We start from the raw sequence: 18,136 nt of genomic DNA, 5'->3' as shown, positions 1-18,136 counted from the left end.
ATGTTGGGAAAGATGGAGGGCACAAGGAGAAGGGGACGACGGAGGATGAGATGGTTGGACAGTGTTCTTGAAGCTACCAGCATGAGTTTGACCAAACTGCGGGAGGCAGTGGAAGACAGGAGTGCCTGGCGTGCTCTGGTCCAGGGGGTCACGAAGAGTCGGACACGACTAAACGACTAAACAACAAAGGGTTGGAAGGGGAGCCAAGGGTCATCTAGACCAACCCCCCGCAATGTGGGAATCGCAGCTAAAGAGCACCCTGACACGAGGGCACCCAAACTCTGTTTGGAAACCTCCAATGTAGGAGCGTCCACCATCTTCCATTTTCAACTCTGCATTCTAGTTGATTAACCTGCCGATCTAAAGCTTAGGCAGTAGTAATAAATTGTTTTCTTCCGCCCCAGCTCATTTTCCTTCCATCCTTTTTGGCACGAGACACCATCTGTTTCAAGTTTCTGCAAGGACAGTAAGTTACGTGTCTTAATTATTATATTCGGCTGCGGGGGTTTGAATGTTTGATTGGGGACAGGGGCCTTTAACTCCTCAGTCAGCAGGAAGAGCTTTCACAGTGAAACAGCTGTGATTGGCAGAAGCTGATCTCCATGAAGCAAGGTTTTTTTGTTTTTTGAAAAAAAGGTTATTAAAAATTCCAAAGCACCTGCTTATGTTATTCCTGGTTCAGTTGTCCCTCTTTTTTTGAACAGTAAGATTCTCCATTCGGAGCGCTCCAAAGGCATCAGAGCAAAAGGGAGGCTGTTTTATTTATGTGCAAGCTGTTCTTTTTTCCTGGGTCTCCTTTCATCAGTGCTAGAATATTGCAAGCAGAACCAGCAACAAACGGTTTGCAGTCCGAAAGTTCTGCTCTTCAGGATTCCAGCCACTCCGTTCCACCCCCCCCGCCGATAAAAAAAAATAAACATCAGGCCCAATCAGAAGAGGTATTAGCTGTTAAACCATTCTGGGAGTTGCAGCTCTCTGAAAGAAGTGGGTGTCCCCTAGCAACTATCAGCGCCATTAACAAACTACACTTTCCAGGACTCTTTCGGGGAAGCGATGGCTGTTAAGGTGGTATCATAGTGCTTCCAGTTGTGTAGGTAAAATATAACTGATATACAGTGGTATCTTGGGTTAAGAACTTAATTCATTCTGGAGGTCTGTTCTTAACCTGAAGCACCACTTTAGCTAATGGGGCCTCCCGCTGCTGTTACACCGCCGCCGCACGATTTTTTGTTCTCATCCTGAAGCAAAGTTCTTAACCCGAGGTACTATTTCTGGATTAGCGGAGTCTGTAACCTAGAATCATAGAATCATAGAATAGAATCATAGAGTTGGAAGAGACCACAAGGGCCATCGAGTCCAACCCCCTGCCAAGCAGGAACCACCATCAGAGCACTCCTGACATATGGTTGTCAAGCCTCTGCTTAAAGACCTCCAAAGAAGGAGACTCCACCACACTCCTTGGCAGCAAATTCCACTGTCGAACAGCTCTTACTGTCAGGAAGTTCTTCCTAATGTTTAGGTGGAATCTTCTTTCTTGTAGTTTGGATCCATTGCTCCGTGTCCACTTCTCTGGAGCGGCAGAAAACAACCTTTCTCCCTCCTCTATGTGACATCCTTTTATATATTTGAACATGGCCATCATATCACCCCTTAACCTCCTCTTCTCTAGGCTAAACATGCCCAGCTCCCTTAGCCGTTCCTCATAAGGCATCGTTTCCAGGCCTTTGATCATTTTGGTAACCCGAGGTACCACTGTAGAATCTTAAGAGTTGGAAGGGACTGTCAGGAGTTAAGCCTACACTCGAGTAGAACCCTGGCAGAGACAGATGCCCGACTGGCATGTTCTCTCCCTCCTGGTCGATCGTTCGGGAGCTTCAAAAGCTTTCTTCTGCCCAAACATCACAACGACTGATGCCAACCGACACTGGCACACTTAGGAATCCACAGAGTTTGCATATCATGCATAACAGACCTCAGCAACTCAGCATTTTGGCTAATCTACTTTATTTACATATAAACACACACGGAGCACTGCAACATGGCTCCCTCTCTCTCTAGCATCCGACAGCAAAGAGAAAAAGAACAAAGGACAATAGTCCCCCTTCACAGAACACAGTAATGCAAACATCCTGTCTCCGTCAATTCCCACTCTGTGGAGTCAAAACATACACCGTCATGTGACAGGCAAGGAGGGAGAGAACATGCCAGTCAGGCATCTGTCTCTGCCAGGGTCCTACTCAAGTGTAGGACGAGCTCCTGACATGAAATACACCCCCTTCCAGCTCCTTTCCTCTTGGGGAGGGGAAAAATTGGCGCCCTCCCCCACCTTAGTGTAGACTGTTTCCCCCAGGATAGTTGACTAACGTTATGCTGCTTGACCCCAAAGATTATCTTTAAATTGCAAACGACTTATCTCTGATTGATGTCATCTTCCCAGCGGCCTTCAGAGATGGGGGCATGTGAATTATATATTAATTAAGAGTGAAGAAGGAGCTGTTTTGCATAACCCCATTCCAGAAATCTATATTGGGAGAGGCAAATGTGCCCTAAGGGATTGCCAGGGGCGAGGCAGGGTGGGGGTGGGGGGTCGGGTAGGTGGGGGTCTTGCTTAGAGAATCTGTCGAGCGCTGCATTTTTGATCCCATCCAATTCTGTTCGCACACCGGGGATTTCCTTTAGCGACCGTAGCTGGCGGGATAAATCTGCACTGGAACAATTTCGTAAGAGGCTGCATGTCATATCTGTGTCGAATAGGCACACAATGTATAGAAGGGGGTGGAAATTAACTCAAAAGTCTTAGCAAGCTTTTCTTGGTGCAGCAGAATAGGCCAAGCGAGGGAAACAGTGTCTGTGTGTTTAAGAATGCAAAGTTGCTGATTCATACAGGAGTCTTCCGTCAGACCAGGGTGTTCAGAAATGAAAAATGGTGTGGTTTTGTGTGTATTTATTTCATACAATTCATATAGCACTTGGTTGTAAAAACAGTACAGTGGTGCCTCGCAAGACGAAAAGAATCCGTTCCGCGAGTCTTTTCGTCTTGCGGTTTTTTTGTCTTGCGAAGCAAGCCCATTAGCGGATTAGCGCTATTAGCGCTATTGGCAGTTTAAGGGCTATTAACGCCTATTAAAGGCTTAAGGGATTAGCGCTTCAGAAAAAGGGGTTTTGGAGCGAAAAAAACCCTCAAAAATTTTCGTCAATTTTCGTCTTGCGAAGCAAGCCCATAGGGAAATTCGTCTTGCGAAGCGCCTCTGAAAACGGAAAACCCTTTCGTCTTGCGGGTTTTCCGTCTTGCGAGGCATTCGTCTTGCGGGGCACCACTGTACCTCAAAGCAGTTTACAAAAGCAATGAAGATAAAATTGTTGATAGTTTTGAACATTTCAAAACCATCTCTTTCATAGAATTGCCGAGTTAGAGGGAAACCTCACCAGCCACCACTGTAAGTGTGGAAAGGCCCTTACATTCAATAGAATCGTATTAAATCGAGGGAGACCGTTCCACTGTTGAACCATCAGAAAGTTCTTCCTAAAGCAGTAAACTTTTTCAGCAACGGTGTTATGTATTGAAGTTCTCACGCTGGGCCAGCAGGGGGATACTGTAGATAGTTATGCAAATGAAGGATCGAAAGTGACGTTTAGTGATTGGATGGTTTTGTATGCAAATGAAGGATCGAAAAGTGACGTTCAGTGATTGGATAGTTTTAGAACGTTGCAACAGTTACAATTGTTCTGTAGCTCTATATAAGCAGGCTGGCTGAGCTCCTCAGTTCAGTTCTGTTCCAGCTTACAAAATAAAGAGCTGCTTTGGAGAAATCGCTGTCATCTGCTATGTCAACCCACGACTGAACAAACGGGCTGGTCCACTGTCCCTCAGCCCTTGTGGGGGGCTGGACTATATTTTGAAAAAAAATATTTGGATCAATCCCTATGCCCCACAAATAACCCAGAGATGCATTTTACATAAAAGGACACATTCTACTCATGTAAAAACATGCTGATTTCCGGACCGTCCGCAGGCTGGATTTAGAAGGTGATTGGGCCACATCCTGCCCCCGGGCCTTAGTTTGCCTACCCATGCTATAAATGCACAGCTTAAAAGCGTTTAATTAATAGCACAATGAATAAATGGATATAGTACAGGATAAACCATTTTATTCAGGCAACTACTCCCCAGAAGCACATATACTGTATTTATGCACCATCAATTTAATGTGTTAATAGTTCTCAGGGTCTTATTTCCACCACCGCCCCTTGAAATCTAAATAATGCAAGCAAAGTGGCAGGCTGTCGAGTTGACATGTCTCAAAACATTTCTACAAGTGTCCCGATGAAATTAATCCCCAAGTAGAGATTTGCATTTATTTGAATAGGAAGTGCACCGTGTGCTATATACCGTATTTTTCGCTCTACAAGACGCACCAGACCACAAGATGCACCTAGTTTTTGGAGGAGGAAAACAAGAAAAAAAATATTCTGAATCTCAGAAGCCAGAACAGCAAGAGGGATCGCTGCGCAGTGAAAGCAGCAATCCCTCTTGCTGTTCTGGCTTCTGGAATAGCTGTGCAGCCTGCATTCGCTCCATAAGACGCACACACATTTCCCCTTACTTTTTAGGAGAGGAAAAGTGAGTCTTATAGAGCAAAAAATACAGTACTCTGAATCTCAGAAGCCAGAACGGCAAGAGGGATCGCTGCGCAGTGAAAGCAGCAATCCCTCTTGCTGTTCTGGCTTCTGGGATAGCTGCACAGCCTGCATTCGCTCCATAAGACGCACACACATTTCCCCTTACTTTTTAGGAGGGAAAAAGTGAGTCTTATAGAGCAAAAAATACGGTAAATGTTATTTACCTTCCCCTTTAGTTCAAAAGCTCTTAAACAACGAGGCAAAATTCTGACATCTATACAGCACATAAAACCAAAAGAGTACCTCTTTTGTTGTTGTTGTATCATTCACCAAATTGTAGTCAAACACTGTGTGTTTATAGCATGTGTAGGCAAACTAAGGCCTGGGGGCCGGATCCGGCCCCATCGCCTTCTAAATCCAGCCCGCGGACTGTCCGGGAATCAGCGTGTTTTTACATGAGTCGAATGTGTCCTTTTATTTCTGAGTTATTTGTGGGGCATAGGAATTCGTTAATTTCCCCCCTTCAAAATATAGTCCAGCCCCCCACAAGGTCTGAGGGACAGTGGACCGGCCCCCTGCTGAAAAAGTTTGCTGACCGGTGATTTAAAGTGGTGGGGAAATTTCCACGAAAAAACACGTCTGTTCCCCTCTCTCTCCTGCCCATTCTTGCATCGCCCTTCGGTTGAAATCGGCGCATTCATCCGTAGCCTAAGCAACACTCCTCTGGGCATTTGAGAAGCCCAGAGATCTGTGAACAGAGGTGTTCCCCCCGATTCCTTTGCACCCCAGGCTTGCCATTTCAACCCTTGCAGTCCTCTTCTGCCGTGATTCACTCATACCTCAGTGCCCTCAAAAGACTAGCTGTCAAAATATCTCCCCCCGGGCCAATTTTAAAGGCTGCTTTCTCTCGCCCCTCGTGTTATTAAACTTCCCTGACAGCTGGCGAGATTTGATTTGCGCTTGTGTGAGGGAGCTCCCTAATTTGTGATTTAGCTGCCTAATCCGGGGGAAATGGTTTTCGGGAATCCCTGCGGCTACGATTGGGCTTTGGGGCATGATGTGAAAGCGAAGGCAGAACAGAAGCAGGCTTAGTGTGGAACAACTCAGCGAGGTTTGCTTTGGCAAAAGCATTCCTAGGGCCAGGGTGTGGGGTTGCCAACTCCCAGAGACACCCCTCCCTGCCTGCTTCTCCGACTCCCCAGCCCTCCTCTGGCACCCATGCGCACTCATCGTGATTCGCAAGGTATCGCCACATTGAATACAGTGGTACCTTGGTTCTCAAACTTAGTCCGTTCCGGAAGTCCGTTCCAAAACCAAAGCGTTCCAAAACCAAGGCGCGCTTTCCCATTGAAAGTAATGCAAAACGGATTAATCCGTTCCAGATTTTTAAAAACAACCCCTAAAACAGCAATTTAACATGAATTTTACTATCTAAGGAGACCATTGATCCATAAAATGAAAGCAATAAACAATGTACTGCAGTCACACAGTCTATCAGTCAGTAGCTGAACTGGGTTCAGCACAGTCACAGAAACAAAACAAAAAAATGTTATGTACTGAAGTTCTCACCCTGGGCCAGCAGGGGGATACTGTAGATAGTTCAGGTCCACATGTGCAAATAAGGGATCAAAAGTGACGTTCAGTGATTGGATAGTTACAAAAAATGGTTACTGTTGCGTTCTAGTGGAGCTCTATATAAGCAGACTGGCTGAAGGCTTCAGTTCAGTTCTGTTCTGGCCTGTGAATAAACAAGAGCTGTTTGAAGAATCGCTGTGTCGTCTGATATGTTCACCCACAACTTAACAAAAAGCCTCAAAAGCAGAAACGCAAAATAAATAGCAAAAACGGAAACACTTCACGTAACACTCAAAACGGAAGTATGGCACTCAAAATGGAGCATGTTCGGCTTCCGAAAAAGGTTTGCAAACCGGAACACTTGCTTCCGGGTTTGCAATGTTTGGATTCCAAGTTGTTCAAGTACCAAGGCATTTGAGAACCAAGGTACCATTCTGTATTATGAAACTGTTTCCACAATGTGAACTTCAAACCAATTTTGGATGTATTGATACATCGCCCAGCCCTAGCTATAAGAATCAGGATTCTGGGTGTGCCACTCAGTAGACAGGGAAGGAGACAGAGCAGGGATCGGCAAGGTTTATCTTGCCTGGGCTAGATCGGTTCTGCAGAGATCCCTCTGTGGGCCGGATTGCGCACACGCATGAGTGAGCGCACCTGTGATTTATGGCGGCTGTGCGTGCGCAGACGTGATTTCCGGCGCCGCAGAAGCGAGTCCCCATGCCGGTTTAGCGCAGCATGTGAGCGGGCAGTTCGGTTCGGGGGCAGCTTGTGGGCCGATCAAACAACCCCCATGGGTCGCGTCTGGCGCATGGGCCTTAGGTTGGTGACCCCTGAGTTAGAGGAGCTTGTAGGTGCCTCATCTCCTGGAAGACAAGGGGTGGTGAATGCCAGCCGGTGGGCCAAATATGGCCTGCAGTCAAATTTTATTGGTCTGCAGTGAGCAAGCTGAGTTATCTATGGCACTCGCTGCCCCCCTATCCTCTGCCCTCCGCCTCCATTCACCTTGCTTCGCCCTTCCCTTTGCCGAGCTTGTAAACTTGGTTTAAGCAGCCATTTGGCGCCTAGCTTACCGTATTTTTTGCTCTATAGGATGCACTTTCCCCCTCCTAAAAAGTAAGGGGAATTGTGTGTGCGTCTTATGGAGCGAATGCAGGCTCCGCGGCTAAGCCAGAAGCCAGAACAGCTAGAGGGAGCTCCCTTTAAAGAATTTTTTTTCTTGCATTTCCCCTCTAAAAACTACGTGCGTCTTATGGTCAGGTGCGTCTTATGGAGTGAAAAATACGGTATATATCCGAGTTCCTTCCTTCCTTCCTTCCTTCCTTCCTTCCTTCCTTCCTTCCTTTCTTTCAAAAAATAGTTTTTCAAATTCTGAAATTTACAGGCAATTGTCAAAAAATCAAAACAAAAAGAGAATTCTGTAGATTCCCCTGGAATTCCCTCCTCCCCTTTGTGGGTCCTTAATTAACCTTTTCTTCTTGCATCTACTTTATTAAATCTGTTAAATTTCCATTACAACCATAATTCAGCGTTAAACTACAAGTATTATTTCAAGCCTACTAATAATTTTAATTGTTTAACAATGGTTTTTAAGGTAAATGATATATTCCCCCCATTCCTTATTAATGTTTTGGTCTTCCTGATTTCTGATTCTTCCGGTCATGTTTGCCATTTTGACATAGTCCATCAACTTAATCTGCCCTTCTTGTGTGGTAAAAACTCTGTCTTCTTTCCATCTCTGGGCTAGTAACATCCGAGCAGCAGTGGTTGTGTACATAAATAGTCTTTTCTGATCTGTTAGTATTTCGGCACCTAGAATTCCTAGAAGAAAAGCTTTGGGGTTTTGGTTTTTTTAAAAGAAAAAGTTATTTTAAACATTTTTTTTCAGTTCATTATATATCATTTCCCCGAATTCTTTTATTGCTTTACAAGTCTACCACATATGTTAAAAGGTGCCTTCTTTTTCCTCATATATGAGTTTTTAACACCAACCAACCATTCTGAGGTTGGTTGGATGGGTTGAGATAAATTGGGCAGCCTTCTCCATCTCTGATTTTAATCTGAGGCAGAGAAGAACTGAGGACCTTCTAATGTTTGTCTTCACTATGAGGCGACTATTACCCAAACCCCTTAAATTTGTTCCTGGGCCTGAGCCCCGCATGTTTTGACAGCATCTCTAACGAGAACCATATTCCCTTTCAAGCGAAGTATCAAAAGCTTAATGGAACCCCTGGTTTTTAGTTGTATTTTTAGCCGGTAGAAATTTTGCAGTTCTTTGGAACAGCTGCCACATTTCCCCCATGTCTAATAATCTAGGTACCCTTCTACATATTACGGGCATCTTGGCACAATTGGGTGTGCACAGAAACTATATGCAAGCAGATGTTCACACAGAGACTCTTCGCTGCAGATGACCACAATAATGTCTATCTTGGGACCATGGCGGAAACAGAGGGCTGTGCACGTGCTTCAGAAAGAACCCAAATTCTTCCAGATTTCGTGATGCTGATGAATTATGCAAGCTGATCAATTTTGCAAAGATCTGCATCTTTTGCATGCTGTGTTGTGCTTGTGTTGGAACAACCACCTTCGCTGAACACCAAAATTATATCCTTGGGCTACTGGGAATCCCGATGGGTCTTCCTGTAGCTTCAAAAATATGATCAGATGTTGTCCGTATGTGATATTTTGTATAGTCTCTGTATCCGTAAGAGCTATAAACTTCAAAGCCCTGGGTTCAAGTTTTTCAGGGTAGTAGATTCTGGACTTTGATACTAAGTCTCGCAATTGTGTGGCATAATTCGGATTATTTGCAGTTCGTTTGTTTATTGCGTTTATATCCCACCCTTTTCCTCCAAGTAACTCAGGTAACCGTACATGGTTCTATCTCACCCATCTCATTTAACCCCCGCAACAACCCGGAGAGGTAGGTTAGACTGAGAGGCAGTGACTGGCTCAAGATTCACCAATTGAGTTTCACGGCCATGTGGGGGATTCGAACCCTGCTCTTCCAGGTCCTAGTCTGACACTCTCACCACTACACCACACTGCTTCCATCAATGTACACAGCGCTTCTGCAAATTAATGCAAGCAACGGAAATGTGTAGGTCTCTGTCCCGAAGTGCTTACAAGAGGGGTCAGCAAACTTTTTTTGGAGGGGGCCGGTTCACCGTCCCCCAGACCTTGTGGCGGGCTGGACTGCGTATGTGTGGGAGGAGGGAGGAGGTGTGTGTGTGGGGGGGGGGGGAATATGGCGCCGAAAAAAATGGTGGTGGCAATTAAATAAAAAAAAAATAACAAAGAGAATCGCCAATCTGTGGAATGTCTGCAGGCTGGATCCTGAGGGCAATTGGGCCGGATCCGGGGTGGCTTACAACCTGAATTTATATTTTATTGCTTGTATAATCGGCTTTTCATACACATACACGGCTCAGAACGCTATTTTGGCATCAAGCAGTATATAAAGAAATAATAATAATAATAATAATAATAATAATAATAATAATAGTGCCACGTTTGATTCTCAGGAAGGCATCAAAGGGGAACCAGAGATGGATGTGGAGAGCTTTAGATAACTCTGCCTTGGCTCCAGCTGGGGATGAGACACAAGGGAGTTATGCTTGCCACCCAGGTTATGTTGAACGGAAATTAGAATCCTGCTGACGTGGCTTTAAAAACATCCATATTGGTGGCCTTAGGGGAGACATCTCGCCTGCGTTATCTGTCACTCTTTGATTCCGTCTTTATCAGTTTGACTGTTGGGGAGAATCATGCGACTCCAAAGGCCTTTAATGAGGCACTTGAGAGTTGATGGATTGTTCCTGATGACATGATGGAAAGCGTCTCCCCTCAGCACCGGGCGCAGAGAGCCAGCTGTTCTCCGTTGGGGGACTTGCCTGCCACGTGAATCGTCTAGCTGCATGATCAAGATAGACGCGAACCCTCCGTGTAGATTTTTTTGGGGGTGCCCTTTACGGTTGTTTTGTCAGCAGTTCTTGGGGGGGGGGGAATCTTTGCAAAGCGCAGTGACGTATATCTTGGGGGTGAGGACCGCACAGCCTGCCATGCTGCTCCTCTCAAAGCCGCCCCTCCCCGCCGCACGTTTGATTTTCGCTCCGTTCTTCAGGAACGGCGCTCGGTGCCGAAGGCCAGTGATGGAAAACGCAGCTCATTGGAATTGCAGATCGTTCTTCGCTCCTGCATAATGCATGCGGCTGGCGATACATCTGTGCGGGCCGGGTGGACGGCAAGCAAGGGGCGTGTTTGGGGAGGGGAGGAATCCTGCGCTAAAACCTTAAAAAATATACGACGGGATTAAATGACACACCTACCCGTGTGCCCTCTTTTCATAGCCCCCTGCCCTGTATGGAGCTCGTCCCTCGCTGTGTCCAGGCACCTCTGCTCTGGAAGTCTTTGTCGAAGGAAATTGGGGGGGGGGGGCACAGCTTGGCGGCACGTGAAAGGTTCCCATCTCATCTCCATGTGTCTCCGATTAAAAGCAGCGGTGACTAACCGTTTAGGCTTGAGGGCCGCAGTCGCTGCTTGCCCTGCCTTTCAGATGCCACAGAACTGTGGTGCGTGTGGCCCAGGCAGTTTTATGCACACTGTCAAAGAGTGAGCCGGCCAGCTCTTTACTAACAAAAACATGATGAGCACAGCAGCTCATCTCTGCTGGGTCTTGCCCCATGCATCAGTTGCCAAGACTGAAAAGTCCCGTCCTCTCCAGGGTTTGCCCAAGCAATATGAGACTGCGCCTGCATGAAGCCTCTCCCCTGCCCTTTTCACGCCTCTTCTGGTTCTGGGAGACAGCAGGGAGGGGAGCTGGTCACAGCCAAAGTTAGGAACTCAGATGTATAAGCCGGGCGACAAATGGCTCCTCAGACCAAGGTGACAGTTGCCAAAACGGAATGCCTAGCTGCCATTTTTGGGTAAGACGGCTCTAAAGTCATATTTTTCAACTGATGGACTGACTGTGATCGATTCTCAGTTAAAAAAACTGGCTACTTCAGATGGCAGTCTTGAGCTAGGTTAAGAACTGTGAGAACTTAAAGAACAAAAGTCATTTGATCCAGGGACAGTCCGCGTTGGCCTATTCCAACCTCTTTTTCCTAATGGTGACTGCTCCTGCACCGCAACCCCATAGTCGCTTTAGACTGGACTTAACCGCCCAGGGGTCCTTTACCTACTAAATAACTTATGTATCAGCCAATAGGGAAGCAATTTAAAACATAGCACCAGGGTCACCTAAAATCTTTATTCTCAAACCTGGAGCTGTGTCAGGTTTGCAATCCCAATAATGCAAGTGATCCTTAATTGTTAAGAGTTTATTTCAGCAGGAAAGTCCCCAAGCTGGCTCACAGAAGTTAACACACAAATACAAAATTCAATGAAAATAAAAATGCAAAAATTCAAGACGGTGAAATCTTACCATTTCAAAAAAGGCCAAAGTCCTATCTGCACTGTACATTTAAAGCTGTATTGTACCACTTTAAACGCTCATGCCATCCTGCAATAATCCTGGCAACTATAGTGTGTTAAAGGTGCTGAGAGTGGACACCCCCTATTCCCCTTGCAGTGCTACAATCTTCACAAGCGGTTTAGCAGTCAATCCTCTTCTACAAAGGGAACTCTGACAACTGTGAGTGGAATTAATCATAACTGCACATTTTAATTTGATACAAAATAAAAAGACGATTGTTATCTGTATTGCTTCACGAAAATGCCTAATAAATTGTAACTCATTGAACCCACCAAATGTATCCAGACCCACATAAAAATGTAAACCCGGATGGTATTTCATTAGATATTCCAGTTTTGTTGTATAATCAATGAAATCAGGCCAAAAAATTCTAAAATCTGGGTTTTCCCCCCTCACCACCCTAAATAATTGCACTTTCTGGTTCAACTCCTCCGAAACTGCCAAGAACGATACCTTTTCATACCACGCCTGTCTAGAGAAATTCTTGAGGGCTGACTACAGAGAGAGGAAGGATTGGCCTCATTCTGCCCTCTGGGTTTGAGGTTCCCTACCCTGAGCTAAAAGAAACCTTGCATCAGGAGAAGGGCACCGTTGAATTCAACCCAACATTTGCGTCCAACTCATGATATGAAATGTATTCAAGTGCAGCAACTTTCCTGTAGGAGAATGCCCAAGAATCCATCTCCCTCCAGAATATTGTGTACAGTGGTGCCTCGCAAGACGAAATTAATTCGTTCCGCGAGTTTTTTCGTTGAGCGAGTTTTTTCGTCTTGCGAAGCACCACTGCAGTTAAACACTAACAACGGCGGGGAGGGGCAGGGAGAAGCAGGACAGCTGCCGCAGCCAGTACCTCGGACTCACCCGCGCCTTGTGGCCACCGTGCGACGCGGCTGCTGGAGGGCGGCGGGGCTCAGGAACGCGACGCTGGCTGTTGGCGGCAACGGCTCTCTGAGAGGAGCGCGCAAGGGCGGTGGGCAGCGGCGCGAGGCAGCCGGCAGGTGGGAGGGAGCCGGAGGAGCGGGGAAGCGAGCGTGCGTGCGTGCAGTGACCGTTGCCATGACACGAGAGGCAGGGCTGTTTCGTCTAGCGAAGCAAGCCCTTAGGAAAATCCGTCTTGCGAATCACCTCAGAAAATGAAACACCCTTTTGTCTAGCAAGTTTTTCGTCTTCCGAGGCATTCGTCTTGCGGGGTACCACTGTATGTGTCCTTATTTTCAATTCTGCGCCGAGGTTATGTAATTCTGGCTAAAGAGAGGCAACGTAGGCCATCGTCGCTCAGCAGCATTTAGACAACGTTCAGGAAGTTCTGGAAGTTATCCTACAGTTAATCCTGAGTTCCTGAGGCTGATGCGAGTTTTCATCCAAAATGCCCAGAGGACCCCCAGATTGGCAAAGGTCATTCTCCAGCTTCAGCTTATTTGTGTTGCAAAAGCCTTCTTTTCTTTTTCAAGTATATGTAGCTGGAGCACTTTTAACCCAACCCGGCAGGGTTGTTCAGTCGTTTAGTCGTGTCCGACTCTTTGTGACCCCCTGACCAGAGCACGCCAGGCACTCCTGTCTTCCACTGCCTCCCGCAGTTTGGTCAAACTCATTCTGGTAGCTTCGAGAACACTGTCCAACCATCTCATCCTCCATCGTCCCCTTCTCCTTGTGCCCTCCATCTTTCCCAACATCAGGGTCTTTTCCAGGGAGTCTTCTCTTCTCTTGAGGTGGCCAAAGTCTTGGAGCCTCAGCTTCAGGATCTGTCCTTCTAGTGAGCACTCAGGGCTGATTTCCTTCAGAATGGAGAGGTTTGATCTTCTTGCAGTCCATGGGACTCTCAAGAGTCTCCTCCAGCACCATAATTCAAAAGCATCAATTCTTCGGCGATCAGCCTTCCTTATGGTCCAGCTCTCACTTCCATACATCACTACTGGGAAAACCATGGCTTTAACTATACGGACCTTTGTTGGCAAGGTGATGTCTCTGCTTTTTAAGATGCTGTCTAGGTTTGTCATTGCTTTTCACCCAAGAAGCGGGCGTCTTTTAAACCCGGCAGGGTATCTCCAGGTAAAATGAAAATAGCTCTTCTGTTTCTGCATGGTGGTCTCTTTCCAAAGCTCTTTTTGTTTTTGTTTTGAAGCAACTTTTACCGTATTTTTCGCCCTATAGGATGCACCGTCCCATAAGGCGCACCTAGTTTTTTGGGGGGGAAACAAAGGGGAAAAAATTATTTCCCCCCTAGGCGCGGGGTTGGGGCGGGGGAAGCCCGAGCTTCCCCCAACCCCAGCCCCCAAACAGGCAGCTCTCTGCAAGCCGTGGGAGCCCAGCGCTGGTTCCTGCTGCTTGCGGAGAGGTGCGCGAAGCCTGCATTCGCCCCATAGGACGCACACACATTTCACCTTCATTTTTGGAGGGGAAAAAGTACGTCCTATAGGGCGAAAAATACGGTAATTCCCAGCTTTATGCAATAGTGGCACAAGACATTAACTTGGCTGAAGTCTCTTTCTCCCCTCCTAAAATCTCCAGCGCTAAAGTTGGTTCCTGATGCCTTCTCTGCTGCCTCTGCCTTCACAGTACCTGCAGTTCTTTAAAGAACAAATGCATTTTCTATCCAGTGCATTCGGATGTAATACTGAACCTTAATCTAGCATTTTGTGCGCGAGTCTTGAGATTGTGTGCTCCCTTGCAGTTGCATGCAAGAGACCAGTAATGCCTCCTTTGATTTGAAATCAACCGGTTGGTTGCCCTTTCACCCTTTCACCTAACCGAGGCAAATGTGGTGGGTTTAAACTAGGGTGGGGTGAACCTTTAAAGCCCAATGCCCTCATTCCCTGGAGCTGAATGCTAATTGCGGGTGAGGCCAGAGGCAACAGTGTGTGTCTTTCATGGTGGCAGCGGCTTCCTATTGCTGGAGGACACAGTGCAATGCATGGATCTGATAACGGTCTACGCACTGATGCTCCCTCCTATATGATGGGGAGGAGAACCCAGAGCATCCCAAGAAAAAGAAACCAGGATTCCTTGAATGCCACACAAGGAAAAAGGTACAGGGAGGGAAGAGGAAAAAACCAAACTCGGGCACCAATTCCGAAATGGTTCTTATAATGACCAGCTGGCTCAGTTCAGGGGTAGGAGGTGTCTGATGGAGCTGAGCTTTTGGCAAAGATGACGGGGTGAGTGAGCCCTGCTTTTCCCATCTCTCCCTCTGAGGGAGTTTGCTGGAATGGCTCCCCCCAGGTGACAGCTGAGGGAGAGGAGGCCTGAAGGTGCTGGTCTGTCACAGCAAAACTGATGGAGATAATCCCTGTGTTCTGGTGACGAGTAAGGAGGGTCTGGCACTCTAACCATTGCACTATACCACCACTTTTACAACGCATCCGTTTTTAATCATGGTGGATGGTTCCATTCCAGGAAGCATTTCAGTACATTTGGTGAAAACAACGCAGCGAGGCCCTTTGGTGATGGGAGAACTCGTTGCTGGGATTTCTGCTATTCCCTCTTTGCTGGAGGGCAAAGGATGAGCTGTTTGAATCGTATCTCACGTAACGGCAGTAAATACATAATAGATAAATGCTGTCAGAGCAGTGGAAGAAAAGGAAGAGGGCTTTTCTCTTTTTTTGCGGGTTCCCTCCTCTTCCATGAAATGCTATTAAATCAGACAACAAGCTTTGCTGGGTGCAATTAATCAACAAAATCTTAATCCAGTTTTAAAAAGCTCCAACAATGGGTCTGTCGACAAGCAAAGCGCTTGGGTTGGCGGCTCTGCCACGCCGTAGGTTTCAGAAATGTGCTGGCTTTATAATGAGAGTATGCGGCCTCTTTCTATTTCCAAATTTATCTCGGAGACTAGGAGGGAGCCTGTCCTTTCCCAGGTGAAACTGCAGTTCTTTTTGGTCAAATGATAATAAGAACCGCAGGTTGCCGAAGCTAACAAGGATTCGCTGGTATTGATGTATCTTTGCAAAATATGGGTCTTCCTATTCTTCTGTGTCCTTTTGAATTTATTTCTATATCTTTTCAGCCGCATTGACTCTGCTGCGATAGGGAATGTTTTCTAGGTGGGAGAAAAATAATTAGTCCAGTGATGAAATTCTAGGTGCACAAACTCTGAAGGTAGTCCTGTTGCGTTCAGCATTTACTCTTCAGTAAGTGCAGACTGGATTGCAGCCCCAAAATGGTTTTTTCCCTTGTGGTGCAACCTCCAGATGCTGTGGTGTAGCCTTATTGGAGTTCACTGATTGGGTCTGCGTTGCTCCCGGACAGGAGGAAGGAAGTCAAATGACACCGAGGGTTGGTTCAGAGAAAGAGTTCTTTATTTCTGCTCTCCGGAACAGCAGAAAGGCACTTGCGTGGTCAGTCCACAGCAAGTCCAAAGAAAGAGAAATTTCATGCAGTATATATATCCTCCAGGTACCCTCTCCCTCCTTCCCCAGGAATCCAGCCACGTCAGCCTATACATGCAGGTTGACATCACATATGTTCCTGCTCCGGTATTCTTAACCATAAAAGGGTTTTCCTTCCTGTACTTCTGACCATAAAACGGTATTCCTGTTCCTACTCTTATCTTGGAGCAAGAGGTCACCAACTCCAAGAACACACTCTGCCACTGTTCCCGGACTAGGTCTGTGCATCAGGACGTAAGATAAGACCTAGACATGTCATCCCTACTCCACTGAAACAGCCAAGGTCATCCTTGCCGTCACGACCTGATAAAGGAGAGGGCTCTGAGCACTTGTTTATACAACCGGGTTTTTGTTTATACATTGACTCAGAGCTCAAGTTAATGGATTTTAGCTAAGGAAAAATAGGGATTTTGGTGCCTGCACAGTCAGTTTTGGGTTTGGGAAACCCATTCCTTCAGTTGGACTGCAACTCCCATCAGCCCCAGCCAGTTTGCCCAATAGTCAGGAACGACAGGAGTTGGAGTCTAGCATCAATTGTCGTTTCAAGCCATAGGAAATGGGCTTATCTCTGATCTTAGTGCTGTAGACTCACAGCGCTAAGATAAGCCTCTGCTGCTGCCTTTTACCACTAAGCAGAAGCTTGTCTCCAACCATGGCGCTAAGGTCGGAGAATAGAGAAATGCTGGCTTCTCTTTGAGAGTTGACTGTGAAAGTGTAGGCAAAGATTTTAGCTCTGATATTAGCGCTCAGCACCACAGCGCTACAATCGGAGATGTTACCTTTTATTTTAGCTCTATGGTGCTTAGTGCTACAGCCATTGATAAGAGATCCTTTATCTTCAGTCTTGATGCATAGCAGCTGAAAGGTGGCGATACCTTACCCAAAATGCAGTGTTTGAGATGCAGGTATATCAGGTAATCACCAAATGGCACCTTAAATCTAGGTTACAGTCACCACAATAGAATGTCTAGGCACCCTTTTTGCAGTGAATTTTTAAATTGTTGTTATTCTTGTTGTTGTTCATTTAGCTGCCCTGAGCCCGGCTTCGGCTGGGGAGGGCGGGATATAAATAAAAAATTATTATTATTATTATTATTATTATTATTATTATTATTATTATTATTTCATTTCTATACTATATATTTTAAAGGAAAAACTCAAAGCGGTTTACAACACATTAAAACACCCAATAAAACAATCCAGAATAAAGCAAATTCAAGCTGGCAGGGAAATATTTGAGCTCCTTCTCTAAGGTGGAAACTAGACACATATAAAAAAACCGATGTGAAAATACTTTTTTAATTTTTTTTAAAAAAATATACTGAATTTTCCATAGCTCACCATTGCCATCTAGTGTTACATTTGTATAATGCACATTTTAAACATTTTATTTGCAGCTGTATAGCTGAGTCTTAAGTGACATTTTGCTTTCCCCATATTTATTTCCCTTCTTAATTTATAGAGCTGCCCCATAGCAGAAGGACTCTAGGAAGCCCGTGTGGTGTAGTGGTTAGAGTGTTGGACTAGGACCTGGGAGATCAGGGTTCAAATCCCCACTCAGACTTGACGCTCACTGGGTGACCTTGGAACAGTCATAGCCTCTTAGCTGTACCCCACAGGATCGTTGTAGGAATTATCTGAGGAGGGGGAAGAACCACGTATTCCTTGGAGAAAAATGTGAGATGTAAATGCAATCTCGGTGTTTCGATTTCTGGGAATGGAGTTGAGAGATGACCTAACCTGGGGAGGAAACAGCAAAGACCTGATGAAGAGAGCACAGCAGAGGTTATATTTTCTGAGAATCCTCCGGAAAAACAATCTCTCAAAGGACCTGTTGATGGCATTTTACCATTGCACTGTGGAGAGTGTATTAACTTATGGTCTGTGTGTGTGGTTTGGGAGCTGCACGGTCAGGGAAAAAACAACGCTGTCCCGGGTTGTAAAGACTGTGGAGAGAATAATTGGGTGCACTCTTCCCACCTTGGATCAAATCTATGCTTCCAGGTGCCATAAGAAAGCTGCAGAGATAGCGCAGGATAGTGCGCACCCCGGAAATGATCTCTTTCAGCTTCTGCCT

General features: G+C 46.1%; 1 protein-coding gene across 2 annotated transcripts in view; it reads left to right on the top strand.

The window, feature by feature from the left end:
• Positions 1–18,136, top strand: part of PAK1 (p21 (RAC1) activated kinase 1) — a 103,144-nt gene that overhangs the window by 18,111 nt on the left and 66,897 nt on the right. The window contains exon 2 of one of the 2 annotated variants that reach the window (XM_083436544.1): positions 405–466. The exons of the other annotated variant lie outside the window; for it this stretch is intronic. The gene's annotated coding sequence lies outside the window, so the exon portion shown is untranslated. The remainder of the gene's footprint in view (positions 1–404; positions 467–18,136) is intronic. 2 annotated transcript variants of the gene reach the window in all.

This window comes from Podarcis tiliguerta, assembly GCF_965153285.1.
Source record: "Podarcis tiliguerta genome assembly, chromosome: 4".
Lineage (NCBI taxonomy): Eukaryota > Metazoa > Chordata > Lepidosauria > Squamata > Lacertidae > Podarcis > Podarcis tiliguerta.
Note: the sequence above shows the minus strand (reverse complement) of the source record. Positions and strands in the feature narration are given on the sequence as shown.